Raw genomic sequence first — 19,090 nt, 5'->3', positions numbered from 1 at the left:
TGCTGAGTTTTAATGTCAAAGCAAACATGTTTCTTGCCCTCATGAACTTTCAATCTGGCAAGAAAAAGCAGTCTACACAAAGCATATTGCCTGACATAATTGCCTGTGAAATGAATGGATATATTTAAGCATTCCTAATCCAGCAATTCTAATCCCATGAATTATAAGCAACAGAAATAATCACAAACAGAACTCCATGTCATCCTGCTTCCATTTACATTTCTACTTAAAATCTTAAAAATCAAGCACCACACATATACCTAAGAATGCATAATGTTTATATGCTATCTTGATATTAAACATGAGAAAAATAACCATACAGCAATAGCAACTTTGAACCTCCTTTCTTTTTTAGATAAGTTATAATCCTATGTGTTTCTCTACAGTGAAGATTAGGATTGTAGATACTCTTCCTCTTCCTCACTTTTTATTTTAGAGATGAGAAATCTGGGGTTTTAGAAACTGAGTCGCAAGATAAAAGAAATATTTCTTTTTTTATAGAAGATTTTTTTTTATTTGAAAGACAGAGTTACAGAGAGGCAGAGGCAGAGAGAGAGAGAAGTCTTCCATCCACTTGTTCACTCCCCAAATGGCTGCAATAGCCATAGTTAAGCTGATCCAAGGCCAGGAGCCAGGAAATTCTGGGTCTCTGATGTGGATGCAGGGTCCCAGGCATTTGGGCCATCTTCTACTGTTTTCCCAGGCTAGAGCAGAAAGCTGGATTGGACGTGGAGCAGCACATACTTGAACCAGCTCCCATATAGAATGTCGGTGCTGAAGGAGGCAGCTTAGCCCACTATGTCACCGTGCTGGTCCCGAAAGATTTCTTAAACCAATATTTCACTTTGGTTGGCCTTTAACCTAGACTTTTTTTTTTTTTTTTTTTTACCATACTTCCATGGGCAAATTCAATTCTAATCTCTTCCCACCTCAGCTTTCTCTTTGTAAATTGAGAATGCTGTCTCCAGAATTAAATGAGGTATAATTGATACAAAGTAAGGCATTTACTCCGTTAATCTGGCCCCTAGAAGATACTTGGAAATGTTAGTCCTGTATCCAGTTCTCTTTTTTTTTTTTTTTTCTTTGTTTGTTTTTTGTACTTGGTGAATTAGAGGGTGGTGTAAAATGCTTTGAAAAGAACCACAAATAAAAGACACAAATAAAAATTGTATTCTCAAATCTAGATGTTAAACTATGCTGTGTACACCTGTGCTAAGAGTTACATTGAAATCCTTGTCATTCATTACTTGAGAGAAGCTGTCCAGGAATAAAGCAGCCAGTAGGATTTTTCTGAGGGAAACAGCGTGTGTGAGGGAACTGGGATTTGGGACTCAGCAGCAGTGGCTGTCACTTCTTAAGATTTTGTTCAAGAAAGGAAGAACAGCAGCTGACCCTTGAGGTCTGGGGTGGGAAGGAAGGGAAGGAGGGATGTAAACAAAAGTAAATACCCTCTGGTTCCCAGCCTGTCTCCGCCCACCCCACACTGCAGCCATAGGAGAGGGCCAGTAAGTCTATCCAGGAATGCCCTGGCCTGGACTCCATTTCCCAGAGTCACCCGGTGCTCTACCGTTTTCCTCTCTGAACGCCTGTGCGTGTGCATGCGGAAGAACGTGCGCATGCGCGTGCCTTTCCATGTGGCTCGGCGTTGGGAACAGAAGTTCAAGAGGCCGCGCTGCTCCTTCTCCTGCATTCACTGGGGAGTCTTGCTCTGCAAGTGCAGTTGCAGGCGGTTCGGGAGCGCAGCCCCAGACCTGCCGCCCGCCGCTTCTGTGCCTCTGCATCTGCCACCGTGGGTCCCAAGTTCCAGTGACTTCTGTCCCCCCCTCTCCGCTCTGCTCCCCGTGTGTCCTGAAGAAAGGGGACCTGCTCCCGAGATGTTCCACGGCAAGTATGGGGGCCAGGAGGGGGCATCTATGCGTGTGTGGGAGAGCGGTGGGTGCGATGGCGGGTGGCAGCTCCCAGACCTCGATCACTTGCTTCTCAGTGATCCTGGGAGCTTCTCCGGCAGAGTCAAGGCTAGGGCCCAGGTGTTGTGTATCCCACAGCCACTTCCCAGTCTCCCAATTCTCGGCCGGTCCCACAGGCTGCCTCGCTCAAATTCTCCTTAAAGTACACTGGACGAGGAACAGCACAAGCAGGGCAGTTGAGAGCACGCAAAGGAAGGATTCCCATTTAAATAAGCCCAGTTCTCACTTTGGGTGGGTCAGAGAATGCCTTGTGGCTGGGCCTTAGGCTATATCCCCTGGTAGTTCCAGCTGGGTGGGGCTTGGTGGCCCTCAGGCTCCGGAGAGGTGGAGATGGAAGATCAGAGTAGGATCTGGCTCTCATGGACCCCATGCTGGATCCCGTGGACACACTTGACAGCTGGGGCTCTGGGTGTATGGCTGACTTTCCCAGCAGCACGTGAAGCTTGTGCAGTAGCTTTGTGGATTGATCTCTCTTCCGTGTATAATTAACAGACTCTTTTTCAATCTGGAGCTTGAGGCTGATTTATTTTCCTGCTTTTCGATTTCTGTCTTCAACCATTCTTCTCATGTTATTAGGGATGTCAACTTTTATTACCTGCTGCCAATCCCTTTGCAAAGTGAGAAGTGAACTGAAATTAATGCAAGTCTACCGTGTGAGTTAATAATGAGCTACTTCAATCTGGATTTTCATAGTGGAGAGCTACAAAAACATAAATACAGAAAAGTATCAATTTTTCTTGTCTAGTTCTTTACAGTCACTCAATGCTCCACCAAGCTGATTATCTTACAGTCTATATGGTTTTAATTAAGAGGGCCAGTTGCTTTTTTTTTTTTTTTAATTTGACAGGCAGAATTAGACAGAAAGGAAGGTCTTCCTTCCATTGGTTAACCCCCCAAATGTCCACTATGGTTGGCACACTGTGCTGATCCGAAGCCAGGAGCCAGGTGCTTCCTCCTGGTCTCCCACGTGGGTGCAGGGGCCCAAGCACTTGGGCCACAGCAGAGAGTTGGACTGGAAGAGGAGCAACTGGGACAGAACCGGTGCACATATGGGATGCCAGCGCTGCAGGCAGAGGATTAACCAAGCGAGACACAGTGCCGGCCGGTTACTTTAAAAAATATATATATATATTTATTTATTTAAAAGGCAGAGTTACAGAGAGGCAAAGATAGAGAGAAAGAGAGAGATCTCCCATCTGCTGGTTCACTCCCCAGATGGTCACAATGGCCAGAACTACATGGATCTGAAGCCAGAAGCCAGGACCTTCTTCCAGGTCTCCCTCACAGGTACAGGGGACCAAGCATTTGGGCCATCTTCCACTGCTTTCCCAGGCCATAGCAGAGAGCTGGATCAGAAGTGGAGCAGCCAGATCTTGAACCGGCACCCATATGGTTTTACCCACTCAGACACAACACCAGCTTCAAGTTACTTTTCTTATTCTGGGTTCTGTGTTTAACCTCATGACATTTTCAACATGGGAGGATATTAGTGGTAGATTTTCAAAATGACTGGTCTGTGGAAGCCTTTGTTCAAGGTGTTAATGTGAAGAGGGGTAAGGAAGAAAAGGGAAAATGTGCCCCTCACCCCCCACAGAGATGCCCACACAGTACGGTAAAAGATGTGGCTTTGGGCTGGCATTGTGGCTCAGTATGTTAATCCTCTGCCTGTGGTGCCAGCATCCCATATGGGCACCTGTTTGAGTCCCAGCTGCTCCTCTGATACAGCTCTCTGCTATGGCCTGGGAACACAGTAGAAGATGGCCTAAGTGCCTGGGCCTCTGCACCCATGTTGGAGACCCAGAAGAAGCTCCTGGCTCCTGGCTTTTTATCAGTGCAGTTCTTCTGGCCATTTTGGCCAACTAGGGAGTGAACCAGCAGAAGGAAGACCTTTCTCTTTGTCTATCCATCTCACTATCTGTAATTCTACCTCTCAAATAAATAAATAAAACATCTTTTAAAAAAAGAGCAATGTGGCCCTGAAAACTATTGCTACAGACTAACTTTCAGTATAATGACGTTTTCACTTGATTAACTGAGTGATTCATAGATTCTGTTAGAGTCCTGTTGTCACCAGATTACTAATCTGTGAAACTCATTTAGCATAGTAAGGTTACCTAGGAAGTAAAAATAGAAAGGGAATCCTGGATAGAGGTTGCTAGGGTAACAGCATTCTTCCTCTCAAACCCAGTATGTTTTTGACCTTTTTTCCCATGTACTCCCTATCTCAGTGCTTGTAAGTGGGCAAGCAGTTATATTTCTGCTGAAAACAGTTGCTTCACACCCAGGAAACAACTGTAAGACACTCTATCAGCAACTATGTTGTGTGTACATTAATATGAACTTGAAAACATCCAAGAACAGGAATCCTAAACTACTCAGGCTAACTCACTGTTCTTGGCACATCATTCCCTGCTCTGCTATAAGTTTCTGGCAAGTTCTTTAAAATTTTTAGGAGAGACATGTTTCATATGAGAGACATAATCTGATAATGTAGCAGTGATGTATTTAAGAAAAGGTGCCATGTGAGGAAGCAGTCTGATGTGTCCTTTCATCTTCCCATTAATAACTCTCATTGATGTCTAGCACAGGGTGGCAGAAAACAATCCTCCTTCTGAATTGCATCAAGCCAGGAGGATTCATCTACAGTTTATCTGAGCTTTCTTTGTATGAGGGAATAACCAAAATACAACATTGTATAGGTTTTTTTTTTTTTTTATTATTCATTTTATTTACTTGAACAGCAGATTTACAGAGAGATGGAGAGACAGAGAGAGGTCTTCCATCCGTTGGTTCACTCCTCAAATGGCCACAATGACTTGGGCTGGGCCAGGCTAAAATGAGAAGCTAGGAGCTTCTTCTGGTTCTCACACTTGATTTCAGGGGCCCAAACACTTGGACCATCATCCTTTGCTTTCCCAGGTGAATTAGGGAGCTATATTGGAAATGAAGCAGCCAGGTCTTGAACCAGTGCCCATGTGGGGTGCTGGCACTGCCAGGGTCTGCTTAACCTACTACACCAGTCCCATGTGCATTTTTCAAAGGGGGGGGGAGGGGTTAAATTTTGTCTAATATGACTCTCAAAGATTATAATTTCTGGGCCGGCACCATAGCTCAACAGGCTAATCCTCTGCCTTGCAGCGCCAGCACACTGGGTTCTAGTCCTGGTCGGGGCACCGGATTCTGTCCTGGTTGCCCATCTTCCAGGCCAGCTCTCTGCTGTGGCCAGGGAGTGCAGTGGAGGATGGCCCAAGTGCTTGGGCTCTGCACCCCATGGGAGACCAGGAGAAGCACGTGGCTCCTGCCTTTGTATCAGCGCAGCACACCAGCCGCGGCGGCCATTGGAGGGTGAACCAATGGCAAAAGGAAGACGGTTCTCTCTGTCTCTCTCTCCCACTGTCCACTCTGCCTGTCAAAAAAAAAAAATTATAATTTGTAGTAGATGATGATTTTGGTTATATTTTGAGTTTCATTACATTTCTATATTTTTTAAGTTAATGAGTACTAGTAGTTACCTTATTTTTTTTAAAGATTTATTTATTTTACTTGAAAGTCAGAGTTGAACACAGAGAGGAGGAGAGGCAGAGAGAGATAAGTCTTCATTTGCTGGTTCACTCCCCAGTTGGCTACAGTGGTCAGAGCTGTGCCGATCCAAAGCCAGGAGCCAGGAGCTTCTTCTGTGTAGTAGTTATGTTATGTTATGTTATCCTTGCTTTGGATAAACAAACTCTCTCCCATCCCTCATTTAAAATGCTTTTTAAAATAGGTTTATTTTGAGGGCTGGCACTGTGGCATGGCAGGTGAGGCCACCACCTGCAGTGCTGGCATCCCATATGGGTGCTGGTTTGAGATCCAGCTTCCTGCTGTCTCCTGGGAAAGCAGTGGAAGATGGCCCAAGTTCTTGAGTTCTGCACTGCATGGGAGACCTAACAGAAGCTTCTGGCTCCTGGCTTCAGATAGATCCAGTTCTGGCCATTGCAGCCATTTTCAGAGTGAATCAGTGCATGGAAGACTTCTCTTTGTGCCCTGCCTCTCTGTAACTCTGCCTTTTAAATAAATAAATAAATTTTTACATGCTACACCATGGAGCTGGCCCCAAGACCTAACAGGTTTTCTGGGTGCTTATTCTGGGGTTCACTTTGAGCACTAAGCACAGTTATTCTGTGTGACTGAATATTTCATGTTTCTTATCGAAAAGTTTTTCTCATGTTCTGAGTGATTGGGCTACATCTGCCCATAGTGGAAACTAAAACTTAATTTGGCATTTGAATACCCAGAGTGCTGATTCCTGTAATCCTCTGAATTTAATCAGAAAATGTGTTTTGAAACATTTGGTTTATGGGTAGACAGGGCAGTTTTCCTGGATCCCTGTGAGAATTGATGAACTGATGGTGTGTTTCTACCCCACGTTATATTCTGAAATTTACTTCGTTTTATTTTCTTAAAATAACTATATTTGAAATTTGCTCCCCCCTTCTGAAATGTTTGTGCTTCTGTCCTCCTTATAACCATGGACATGAGTAGCCCTTTTCCTGCCCTTTATGATGCTATAAGAGCAATAGGACATTGTCTCCCCTGTCAGCACATCTTCCTCAGTATATCTCTTTGAATTAGACCCTGGGTTAACTTGGCTGCACAAAAGGCATATACCTAAACCCAGTGTACCTAATGGATGAAAGTCATCATAAAATCAATATGCCTTGTAAACCTCTCATCTCTTGTTTTGAAATGTGTTTTGAATGTGTCTTATGTCAGTGTCTGTAAGCCAGAGACTTCCCACTTGAGGCAGAAGGCTGCTGAGGGACAGCACAACCGTAGCTTTGCTCTGTTACTTTACTGTGGCTACTCTCTCACCCTTTCTCTTTATTTTATTAAGATTTAAAAATTTTTATTTTAAAGCAGAGTTACAGAGAAAGAGGCAGAGACAGAAGGATGAGGATCTTGCATCTGCTGGTTCACTCAAGAGCCTGCAATGAATAATCCTGGCCCAGCCTGGAAGTCCAACTCAGTGTCCCATGTTGGTGCAAGGACCCAAGTACTTGTGCCATCTGTTTCTGCTTCCCCAGTTGTGTTAGCAGGGAGCTGGATCAGAAGTGGAACAGCCGTGACTCAAACTGGCACTCATGGGGCTGGCATTGTGGCACAATGGGGAAAGCCACCATCTGCAATGCCAGCTTCCCAGATGAGCAGCAGTTCATGTCCCAGTTGCTCCACTTCTAACCTAGCTCCCTGCTGATGGCCTGAGAAAAGCAGCAGCGGATGACTCAACTGTTTGGGCCATTATAACCCATGTGTGAGACCCAGATGAAATGCCTGGCTCCTGGTTTCTGTGTGGTTCAGCCCTGGCCATTGCAGCCATGTCAGATGGAAGATCTCTCTCTTTTTTAGCATTTATTTATTTATTTGCAAGGAGGAGATAGAGAAAGGGAGAGAATGAGAAACAGATTTTCCATCTGCTGGTGTACTCCCTAGATGGCTGCAATGGCCAAGACTGGGCCAGGCCCAAGCCAGGCACCAAGAGCTTCATCCAGGTCTCCCACTGGGGTGTCAAGGACCCAGGTATTGGATCATCTTCTACTTTTCCAGGGCTACTAGCAGAGAACTGGATCAGAAGTGGAGCAGCCAGGACATGAACTTGTACCTATAGCAGATGCCAGCACTGCAGACAGCAGCTTTACCTGCTAGTCCACAATGCCATCCCATCTGACTCTCCTTCCTCTCCATAATTCTGACATTTTTAAAAGATTTATTTTATTTATTTGACAGAGTTATTGATAGAGATAGAGACAGATAGAGAGGTCTTAAGTCTGCTGGTTCACTCCCCAAATGGCCACAGTGGCCAGATCTGAGCTGATTTGAAGCCAGGAGCCAGTAGCTTCTTCTGGATCTCCCACATGGATATAGGGGACCAAGGACTTGGGCCATACTGTGCCACTTTCCCAAGCACATTAGCAGGCAGCTGGATTGGAAGTGGAGCAGCCAAGATCCAAACCAGTGACCATATGGGATGCAGGCCTGTGTCTCAACCTGCTGTGCCACATCACCTGCCCCCAAAACTCTGACTTTCAAATAAATCTTTTTTAAAGGGTGGACATACATATTGGATCCCAGTATTTCATTTGGTGGTGGCTTAATCCACTGTGCCACAAAGCCAGCCCCACCCTTTATGCTGTGTGTCAAGATCTTGGTAATATCTGCTGAATAAATGTTGGTATTATGTTAGACTCCTGTTTTATTTTGGTTCTCATTTGTTGAGTTCATTTTGGCTGCCACTTTTGGGTAGCAAGCTGTGATGTCATCAATGGCTAAAGCTGCCATGTGTTAGGCTGGCACAGATTCTACCTTTCCATTTCTTCAAATAGAAGTGGAAAATTAAATCCTCTCAAAACTAACATGCTACAAAGTAACTACTGGAAATCAAGCTTCCTTTCTTCTCACCTAACAGACCCAACTGGTCTCTGTGTTTCTCATTTTAGCCCAAACCTATATCAGATTCATAGAGCAGAAGGAAGCTTATTTTTCAAGGCAGAATTCATAGATGTGGTTGTCCATTCACCTCTGAGAATTAAAGCCATCACTCTGCTTTTTGACTGGTTTTCAGTCTGTGGTGGTACCATCCTTCACAGGAAGACATATTCCTCACAGAAGAATACATACACCTAGGTGGAGAAAACTTTATGGAGTGGGCTTTCCAAAGTGAAATGGAATTCTGGCCTGGACATCCTTGAGATCATGATCAGCAGAGTGGGGAAATTCTTAGCTATGTCCATTCACATACTTTCCTTTTCGTTCAATGTATTCCTCCCTTACATAGTGCTCTGTGCTCTCCTTCTGTTGCACAACACAAGGAGTGTCTGTGATTGAGGCTGTTTGTGTACCGCTGCAGTATCTGGAGTTGCCTTTGTCTCCATCTCTAACCAGAAACTCAGATGCAGAGTGAGGAGGAGACTGCCAGCCTGCCACACAGGGTTTGGGCCCCTTGCTCCTTTACTTTTCTTCAGTGCAGGGGCAGCCTTAAACAGAGCTGTACTGGGTAGTATTGTTTCTTTTAGATTCGAGTGCTTGGATAGCAAAAGAAATACATATTTTTTTCTTATAGAATGGATTGAGGAGGCACTACATAAAGTCAGCAGCAATGTTCTTGGCTCTTGTTACATGTCAAGATGAGTCAGAATATATAGGGCCATTTGTTAAATTTTTTAAAAAATTAAAAATATTTATTTATTTGAAAGGCAGAGTTACAAAGAGAGAGAGAGACGTAAATCATTTATCCACTGGTTCACACCCCTATTGGCCACAACAGCTGCAGTTGGACTGGATTAAAATCAGGAGCCAGTATCTTCCACATTTCCCATGTGGGAGTAGGAGCACAAGCACCATCTTTTGTAGCTTTCCTAGGCACATGAAGGAGCTGGATCAGAAGTAGACAGCTGGGACATAAACTCATGCACAATATGGAATACCAGCATCACAGGCAATGGCTTTCCCAGTATGCTCTACTGTATGTTTTTATTATTATTATTTTTATTTGAAAGGCAGAGTTAGAGAAGCAGAGGCAGAGAGAGAGAGAGAGAGAGAGGGAGAAAGGCCTTCCATCTTCTGGTTTTCTCCCAGATGGCTGCAATGGCTGGAACTACCCTGAACTGAAGCCAAGAGCTGAGAGCCTCTTCCAGTTATCCCACATGGGCATAGGGGCCCAAGACTTGGGCCATCTTCTACTGCTTCCCCAGACCTTAGAAGAGAGCTGGATCAGAAATGGAGCAGCTGAGACTCAAAGCAGCGCCCACATAGGTTGGCGGCAGTGCAGGCAGAAGCTTCCCTGCTGGGACACAGTACCAGCCCCTCTATCATCTATTTTATGGAAATATATATTTAAGGGACATTAGAAGGCCATTCAGGCCCTTCCTACAAAACATTTTGAAATAATGATTGACAGTTTACAAGACTGCTTCCAAAGGGAGAGAGCTGCAGGAACAGAGAGGGCAATGATATTGAAAGGGTATGAGGAACAAGGGAAGGTAAGAAGGCCAGAAGAAATCTTGAAAAGTATTCCAAAGGATAAAGTAATAGGGCACAGGTCATTTGTGAGGATTTCTATTATAGGGTTTTCCTTTTTTTTTTTTTTTTTTTTAATTAAAGATAATTTCTAACATAATTTGTGATATACTTGACTCACTTTTCAGTTTTCTTCTTACAGATAAGATATGCTTATAAGATGTAGAGGGGCTGGTACTGTGGCTTTGTAGTTTATTCCTCTGCCTGTGGCACTGGCATCCTATATGGGCACCGGTTCTAGTCCCAGCTGCTTCTCTTCTGATCCAGCTCTCAGCTATGACTATGACCTGGGAAAACAGTAGAAGATGGCTCAAGTGCTTAGGCCCCTGCACCCAAGGAGGGGCCAGAGAAGAAACTCCTGGCTCCTGGCTTCAGATCAGTGCAGCTCCATCTGTTATAGCCATTTGGGGAGTGACCCAGGAGATGGTATAACTTTATCTCTGTCTCTTCCTCTCACTGTCTATAATTCATCCTCTCAAATAAATAAAATCTTAAAAAATAAGATGTAGAGAAGTACTGGAATTAAATGCAATAGTACACTCCTAAATATGCAGTTAGCATTAAATTTTTGTTGAGAAAGGGATGAGCTTGGCTTTATGTGTCTTGCTTAGAGCAGAATTTTTATGACTGAATTTGAGATAATTAAAAATCAGTTTTATAATTGAAACATTGACCATTTTTACTGCTGCAGCCTCCCCCTCACTCTGTATCCCTATGCAGATAGTCCACATGAAGGTACAACAGAAAGAGAGGCCTGCATATCTGGAGTAATGCAAATATGCCCTTTGATTAAACCAGGGGATTGATTGACTGGAGTTCTTTGTGATTCAGTTTGTGTTTTTCTGTAGAGTGAAATATAGTGATTTGGGTAAAGTATCTTGTCTTCTAGTTGATGGTTCCAATTGGCTTTCTTATCCATCTACCTGGTATCACAGGTGATTCCCAAGACAGGTGTTGGACTCTATGGAAAAAAAAAAAAAGTAGCCTCTTCAGAGTTGATGTATTTCTCCTGGAAAATTGGAGAAATATTTTGTAAGAAGCAGTTCATGGAGGATGTATACTTCCCTAGAAATGAAACTGAAGTGATTCCCTTTAATTGCCCCTTCCTGAGCTAGTTCCTGAGGCTTATTGATCAGGGTAAGAATGCTAATATTTATAGGCCAATTATGAATGATCCATGTTTGTCTTACACATGAGATGTCTACAGATCTGTTTCTCAAGGCCTTTAAGATAAAATAAGAAAACTTTGCAACAAAAGAGAAGGTTGGCATTGCCTGTTGCCTTGGTCTAGGATCTGTGCATTTATTACCCACTTAGTACTCTGACTCCTATTGTGCGCATCTCCTGATGGTTCTTTTTTGGCCATTCCTGTGTCCAGATTCCTTAATGGGTGACAATCTTTGTCCAGATTTCCAGTCTGATAACTCAGCCCAAATTGAGTTGGACTAGTTTGTGTACCCACTTCAGGATTAAGGTGGTCCAAAACTGCCAGTGCCCAATGACTTGGCTGCCTTTATGCTCACTCAAGAGATAAGACTCTGGGCACGGGTTCCAAGTGGCTTTGCTTGGTCCTCTTCCCTTGATCTCCCTGGTGACAAGCTGATTCTCAGGTAGGCAGGGAACTTGTTGGCTCACAGAAGTCTCCAGATTTCTGCTTTGCACTCATCTGCAAAATATTTGAGTTTTCTCTTGGATCTCAAAAGTCCTGAGTAGGGAGTTTTATTTTGTATTGAGATGTGTCTTTATAAAGACAGGTGTCACTGAATACTGTGTGGCCTCATAATTAACTGAACTCACCCAGGCCTGCATGGAGTTCTGGGATCCTGGCTTCAGGCTGAACATTGCCTGCTGTTAAAAAGTGCAAGAATTAAAAATTATTATTATTTTATGCTCTTATAAAGCTGCAAAAGCATTAACATTGTGCATTTCTGGGTGATTTGAAAATTCTAAATTTGGGCCTGCACTGTGGCTTAACAGGCTAATGCTCTGCCTTGTGGCGCCGGCACACTGGGTTCTAGTCCCGGTTGGGGTGCCGGATTCTGTCCCGGTTGCCCCTCTTCCAGGCCAGCTCTCTGCTATGGCCCGGGAAGGCAGTGGAGGATGGCCCAAGTCCTTGGGCCTTGCACCCGCATGGGAGACCAGAAGTACCTGGCTCCTGGCTTCAGATCAGCAAGATGCACTGGCTGCAGCGGCCATTGGAGGGTGAACCAACGGCAAAAAAAAGGAAGACCTTTCTCTCTGTCTCTCTCTCTCACTATCCACTCTGCCTGTCAAAAAAAAAAAAAAAAGAAAATTCTAAATTTGAAATCAATTGTGTTGACTGGCTTTGCAGAGTAGGAAGAAAATAATTGGTTTATTAATTATTTATAAAGAGAGATTATGAAAGAAGCTATTCATTGGTACCAATTGTCTAAGCTTTAGTATTTATGAAACTATGATTTATTTATTTATTTGTTTGTTTATTTATGTTTGACAGGTAGAGTTATAGACAGTGAGAGAGACAGAGAGAAAGGTCTTCCTTCCATTGGTTCACTCCCCTAATGGCTGCTATGGCCAGTGCTCTGCTGATCTGAAGCCCGGAGCAGAGTACTTCCTCCAGGTATCCCATGCAGGTGCAGAGACCCAAGCACTTGGGCCATCCTCCACTGCCCTCCTGGGCCCAGCAGAGAGCTGGACTGGAAGAGGAACAAACAGGACTAGTACCCGGCACCCCAACTGGGACTAGAACCCAGGGTGCTGGTGCCACAGGCAGAGGATTAGCCAAGTGAGCCATGGCATCAACCTATGAATTATTTTATTTTATGAGCTATGTCCACTTGAAGTTGTGAAAGAAAACATACAATGGTGGTTGTAATTCACTTTAACAGACTTTTTGAAAGATTTTATTTATTTCTTTGAGAGGCAGAGTTACAGACAGTGAGAGGTAGAGACAGAGAGAAAGGTCTTCCATCCATTGGTTCACTCCCCAAATGGCCACAACAGCTGGAGCTGCTTGATCCAAAGCCAGGAGCCAGGTGCCTCTTTCCAGTTGCCCATGGGTGCAGGGGACCAAGCACTTGGGCCATATTTTACTTCTTTCCCAGGCCATAGCAGAGAGCTGTAGTGAAAGAGGAGTAGCTGGGACTAGAACCAGTGCCCATATGGGATGCCAGTGCCACAGGTGAAAGATTAACTTACTGCGCCATGGTGCCAGCCCCACAATTCTCTTGAAAACAGAAACATTTATTCCTGAGTCTTTTGATGAGTTAGGCCAATGAAGTCCTGACAGGGCACATATGTCTCTAGAATTAGAGGAGTGCTCATCATTCTCATACTGTGTTCTGTTGCTGTTCAGCCTGTGACAGTGAGACATATAAATAAAAAAAGATATTCAGCATGTGGTTACCCCACAAGGAGGCTTATCTTGTCTGCATCTGAATAATTTTGATAGTGAGGTGTTTTTAAGTTGCTAAATATTCTCCTAATTTGTATTTATTTAAAGACTATTAACTTAGTACCATAATTTTTGTTATAATAATTTGATTGCTGATAAGGAATTTACAAAATCATACCTTGACTAGAAGTTTTACTTTGTAACAATCACAGACTAGTAGAAGTCATAAACCATTAACCCTCATTTTTCTAAAATAAGAGGTTGTAATTAATATGAATATATAAAGAATATATTTTTTAAGATTTTATTTATTTGAGAGGTAGAATTACAGATAGAGAGAGGGAGAGACAGAGAGAAAGGTCTTCCTTCCATTGGTTCACTCCCCAGGTGGCTGCAATGGCCAGAGCTGCACAGATCTAAAGCCAGGAGCCAGCTGCTTCTTCCTGGTCTCCCATGTGGGTGCAGGGGCCCAAGCACTTGGGCCATCTTCCACTGCTTTTCCAGGCCATAGCAGAGAACTGGACTGGAAGAGGGGCAACTGGGACTAGAACTGGCACCCATAAAGGATGCCAGCACCACAGGCAGAGGATTAGCCTTTGCATCACATCACCAGCCCGAAGAACATGAAGAATTGAGAACAGAAAATCTACCAACCTCATGGAGTTTATCTCCCTTTCAAAACATTTAATAACCTTTGGGCTGGAGAATACTAATGTAAGGTACTGTAATTAAATTCACACAAAGAAAAGATGTTTTAGGATGTTTTACTTCATTATTTAAGTTAGATACTTTAGGAAATTCTAGATTATTTTGTGGATAAATTGTAATTTCTTTTTTCTTTTTCTTTTTTTTTTTTTGACAGGCAGAGTGGATAGTGAGAGAGAGAGACAGAGAGAAAGGTCTTCCTTTTTGCCGTTGGTTCACCCTCCAATGGCCGCTGCGGCCGGCGCATCGTGGTGATCCAAAGCCAGGAGCCAAGTGCTTCTCCTGGTCTCCCATGCAGGTGCAAGGCCCAAGGACTTGGGCCATCCTCCACTGCCTTCCCGGGCCATAGCAGAGAGCTAGCCTGGAAGAGGGGCAACCGGGATAGAATCCGGCACCCCAACTGGGACTAGAACTTGGTGTGCCGGCGCCACAAGGCGGAGGATTAGCCTGTTAAGCCACGGCGCCAGCCAAATTGTAATTTCTTTTCACAAGTGTATTTGAGTAGAAACACAAGCTTTTATAATCAATTATTTATGTTTAAAACATATGCTTATGTATGTTTTGTATTAAAATAACAGCATTTTATGAAGTTTAGATACATCTTGTTCAATACAAGCCTATAGTTTTTTTTAAGTTTTATTTAAAAATAATCTTTGTATTTATTTTTTTAACACAGCAAATTTGAGTGACACAGTAAGTCCATAATTTACCACAAAATTCATAAACTTAACAACTGAGTATCTTAAGTCTTATAAATCTTCTGAATCATCCATAGTTATGCACTCAATGGAATGAACTCCTCAGCAGCTGAGAAGAATCTTAACTTAAAAGCACCAACTCTTCAGGCATCTCTACAGGCCTCTATTTTTCATTCTCTAAGACATGCAGTCAGACTGCTAGTGCAGCAAATACCAATTCACCTTAAGCTTAATGGATAAGAAAAAGCATTTGGGAAACCAACATTATTAATATTAAGTCTGAAAGCATTTCTACCTCTTTACTGAATGACTTTCCTTTCTGTCAATGTTAAACTCTAATGAATAAAAACTATGTTTTGAACATAGTCTTTTTCAGGTTTATCTAGCACTTTAGGACATTTGTATTTGTTTTATAAGCCTTAAGGAAAACAAAAAGATAATCTCTAATCTAGACAATTCTGGAATCTTTCATTAGATTTAGAATTTTACAGCAAAATAATATGATCTGTTTGTCCAAATAGTATGCCTTTTAAAAAATTCTCTTCATGTATGTAAATTAATAAAGCTTATTTCCAGTATATATTTTCTGTGTTTTCATTTGCTGGAGCAGGGTTCAAAGGGTGTTTTTAGGATCTTGCCAACATCTGCCCTCTGTACCCATAAATTACCAAAGCCATTAAATGGACAATAAAAACTGGTTGAGGCTACTGATGAATGCTTCCAAAGGAATCTGATACACACAGATTTTATTGCCATATTCAACTCAACTGAAGTCTTTCTTGAAATTGTACTCTTGATAGGCTGAAGACAGTAATGGAGTTAATTCTTTATGCCAAAGAGACATGGATCTGTTGTACAAAGGCTTCATTCACTGTCAGTCATCAGTAACTTGAGGTCTTTCTGTATATTCTGAATGGCAGTGTTTGCATCTTCATATTGTAAGGCACTGCTAGCATATTTGCAGTATTTCTGAGCTCTAACAAACTCCTCAGGTTTGAGGTGGATATAGCCTTGGGAAACCATACTGAAAAGTGCAGGATCAATGGCTGGAATAGTCTATAGAGTAGGTTGGATAGTATTCCTTGTTACACCCATGCTATGAGGCACTTTTGCTGGTGTGTAGGCTAGGGCATGTGCACCCAGAGGACCCTGTATTCAACTATAGCTGTCTGATGGCATGCTGCCTGGGTCAAATGCTGAAGATGATGATGGCTGAGGTGTGTTGAATGGGCAGAGATGCTACTACAGCATCTTCATTTTCTTCACCATCAGTATCTTCCTCAATTGCAATAGGGCCTACTTGAGGAGTCTCCTCATTGTTTAAGCAATTATGGATATATGTTACCTTCCACCTTGCATACTTCATGTGTTTCACATTTTCATCAGTGTTATGTTAAGCACGGTTATGACATCTGTTAAAAGACTTGCAGTATAGAAGAACATGATCATGTTTTTTGTGAAATCACCCAGCACAATGTTCATTGTCTGCATATATAAACATTTTCCAAGAATAATTCCCCAAATGGGCAGAACCAACTACTCCTTGGGTAATAGCTTATTATCACCCCCACTGTTTCTTTTTGTTGTTTTTGTGAAGAATCTGAGCCTGGGTCAAGGCGTAGCTATTTTAGACTAGGCCTCCATCTTGTAACTCAGGCCTGACCAGACCCTGAACCCTTTGGCAAAATCTCCTGAAAGAAGAAAAATAAACTCCCCTTGTGATAAACTCCCCTAGCAACAGCCAATCAGCAGATAGCAGGGAAATACCTGCTATCCAGATGTCTTTTCCAGGTGTATTTTTAGGCCATTAAGGTGATTGATAACATCCCCAAACCCTGCAGTTTGGAACATACACCCTCATGGCTTGGACCCTACACTTTAGCCAATCATTTTAAAAAGCATCAACCCCAAAGCCATCTAACCACCTTTACTAGGTCTATTCCCACTACTGGATTTACTAATCAATTTTAAGAGATGTTCTTTAAATTCTCACAGCATGAGATAATTTGCTGATGGTGCTATAATGTATAGAATGTCTCTGAAAACCCTATATAAACCCCACAAAGGAAATGGGATGGGTCCTCATCAGATGACCATTGTGATGATTGGAGGAGTGGACCCTAGATTGAGCTAGAACAATAAACCTCTTTGCTTTTGCATCATTGAAGTCTCTCATTGGGATAATTGAGTCCTATCCAAGTCCGGTCTAATAGTTGTTGTTAAGATTTATTTATTTATTTATTATAATGGCAGAATTACAGAAAGGTAGAGAGACAGAAAGAGAGTCAGCCTCTGCCATCCACTCCCCAAATGGCCGCAATGGCCAGAGCTGTGCTGATCTGAAGCCAGGAGCCAGGAAATTCTTCCAGGTCTCCCACATGTGTGCAGGGGCCCAAGGACTTGGGCCATCTTTCTACTTCTTTCCCAGGCCAGAGCAGAGAGCTGAGTCAGAAGTGGAGCAGCTGGGACTTGAACTGGAGCACATATGGGATGCCATCACTGTAGGCCAGGGTTTTAACCTGCTGTACCACAGTGTCAACCCCCCACCTATTTATTAAGAGCTCCTAACTGACCTGTTAATTTTGATAAAAATTTATGACACCCAGGAGTTTTATTATCAATCTTCATTCTAATTTGCATGGCATATAAATGACCCCCTTGGTGAAATATGTAATGATCAAACAATGACTACCAACAAACACCCCTCAGATCATTTCTTGAGCAACTGTTCAGTAATAGGCCACCACAGGGTCCTACTTGTCATGCTCCTGAACCATCAGGTGATGCTGTATGTTCTTTTATTTTTAAAATTTTTTTTATTTTATTTTTTTATTTTGACAGGTAGAGTTATAGACAGTGAGAGACAGAGAGAAATGTCTTCTTTCCAAATGTTCTTGGTATTTTGATTGAGATCACATTGAATCTGTGAATTGCTTTTGAGGGGCTGGCACTGTGGAATAGTAGTTTGAACCTCTGTGGCATTGGCATCTCATGGTTGCCAGTTTGGGTCCCAGCTGGTCCTCTGATCCAACTCTCTGCTTATGGCCTAGGAAGGCAGTGGAAGATGGCCCAAGTGCTTGGGCTCCTGTATCCACATAGGAGATGAGGAGGAAGCTCCTAGCTCATGGGTTCAGATCGGCCCAGCACCAGCCATTACAGCTATTTGGAGAATTAACCAACAGGTAGAAGGCATCAGTTTTTGTCTCTCCATCTCTCTATAATTTCCTCTCAAATAAATAAATGATTGTAAAAGTAAAATTAAAAATAATTTCTATTGATAGAATGGGAATTTTGATGATATTAGTTCTTCTAATTTATGAACATCAAAGATTTTTCCTTTTTTTGTGTTTTCTTTTTTTTCTTTAATGTTTTATAATTTTTCTTATAGAGATCTTTCACACCCTTGACTAAATTTATTCCAAGGTAATAAAAAAATTTATGGTTATTGAGAATGGCACTGATCTGATAAGTTATTTTTCAGCCATGGCATTTTTGTGTATATAATGGTTATTGATTTTTGTGTGTTGATTTCATATTTTACAACTTTACCAAACTTTCTTGTGAGTTTCAATAATCTCTTGGTGGAGTCTTTTGGTTTCCCGATATTTAGGATCATATCATCTGCAAACAGGTTATTAGGCTTTCTCCTTTCTAATTTGTTTTCCTTTGATTTCTTTTTCTTGTGTTATTGCCATGGCTAAAACTGTCAGTAGTGTATTGAACAGCAGTAGTGATGGAGAGCAACTTTGGTTTCAGATCTTAGTGGAAATGCTTCCACGATTTCCCATTCAATATGATATTGGTTGAAGATTTGTCATATATTGCCTTGATTGTGATAAGGAATGTTCCTTCTATTCCCAACTTGCTTAAGGTTTTTATAATGAAAGGTTGCTTTTTATCAAATACTTTCTCTTCATTTATTGATCATCATGTGGTTTTTATTCTTTAGTTTGCTAGTGTCACATATCACATTTATTGATTTGCATATATTGAACTATCCCTGCATACCCTAGGTACATTCCACTTGGTCCAGGTAAATTATCTTTATGATCTGTTGTTGGATTTTATTAGCTAGTATTTTGTTGAGAATTTTGGGATCTGTGGTTATCAGATTTAATGTTCTTTAATTCTCTTTCTCTATTGTATCATTTTCTGGTTTAGAAAATAAGGTGATGCTGGCCAAATAGAAGGAGTTTGGGAATACTCTTCTCTTTCAATTGCTTTGAATAGCTTAAGAAGAATTGGAATTAGTTCTATTTTTAAAAGTCTGGTAGACTTCAGCAGTGAAGCTTTCT

The 19,090-nt window shown here is 42.3% G+C and overlaps 1 protein-coding gene and 1 pseudogene across 1 annotated transcript in view; one reads left to right on the top strand and one right to left on the bottom strand.

Moving 5' to 3' along the window:
• Positions 1-1,639: 1,639 nt before the first annotated feature.
• The window catches only part of LOC133755066 (zinc finger protein 271-like), a 53,132-nt gene continuing 35,681 nt past the window's right edge, over positions 1,640-19,090 (top strand). The window contains exon 1 of the mRNA XM_062185369.1: positions 1,640-1,884. The gene's annotated coding sequence lies outside the window, so the exon portion shown is untranslated. The remainder of the gene's footprint in view (positions 1,885-19,090) is intronic.
• LOC133755266 (vacuolar protein sorting-associated protein VTA1 homolog) lies at positions 15,660-17,559 on the bottom strand (annotated as a pseudogene).

The sequence above is a fragment of the Lepus europaeus genome, unplaced genomic scaffold (genome assembly GCF_033115175.1).
Source record: "Lepus europaeus isolate LE1 unplaced genomic scaffold, mLepTim1.pri SCAFFOLD_3_1, whole genome shotgun sequence".
NCBI classification, from domain to species: domain Eukaryota; kingdom Metazoa; phylum Chordata; class Mammalia; order Lagomorpha; family Leporidae; genus Lepus; species Lepus europaeus.
Note: the sequence above shows the minus strand (reverse complement) of the source record. Positions and strands in the feature narration are given on the sequence as shown.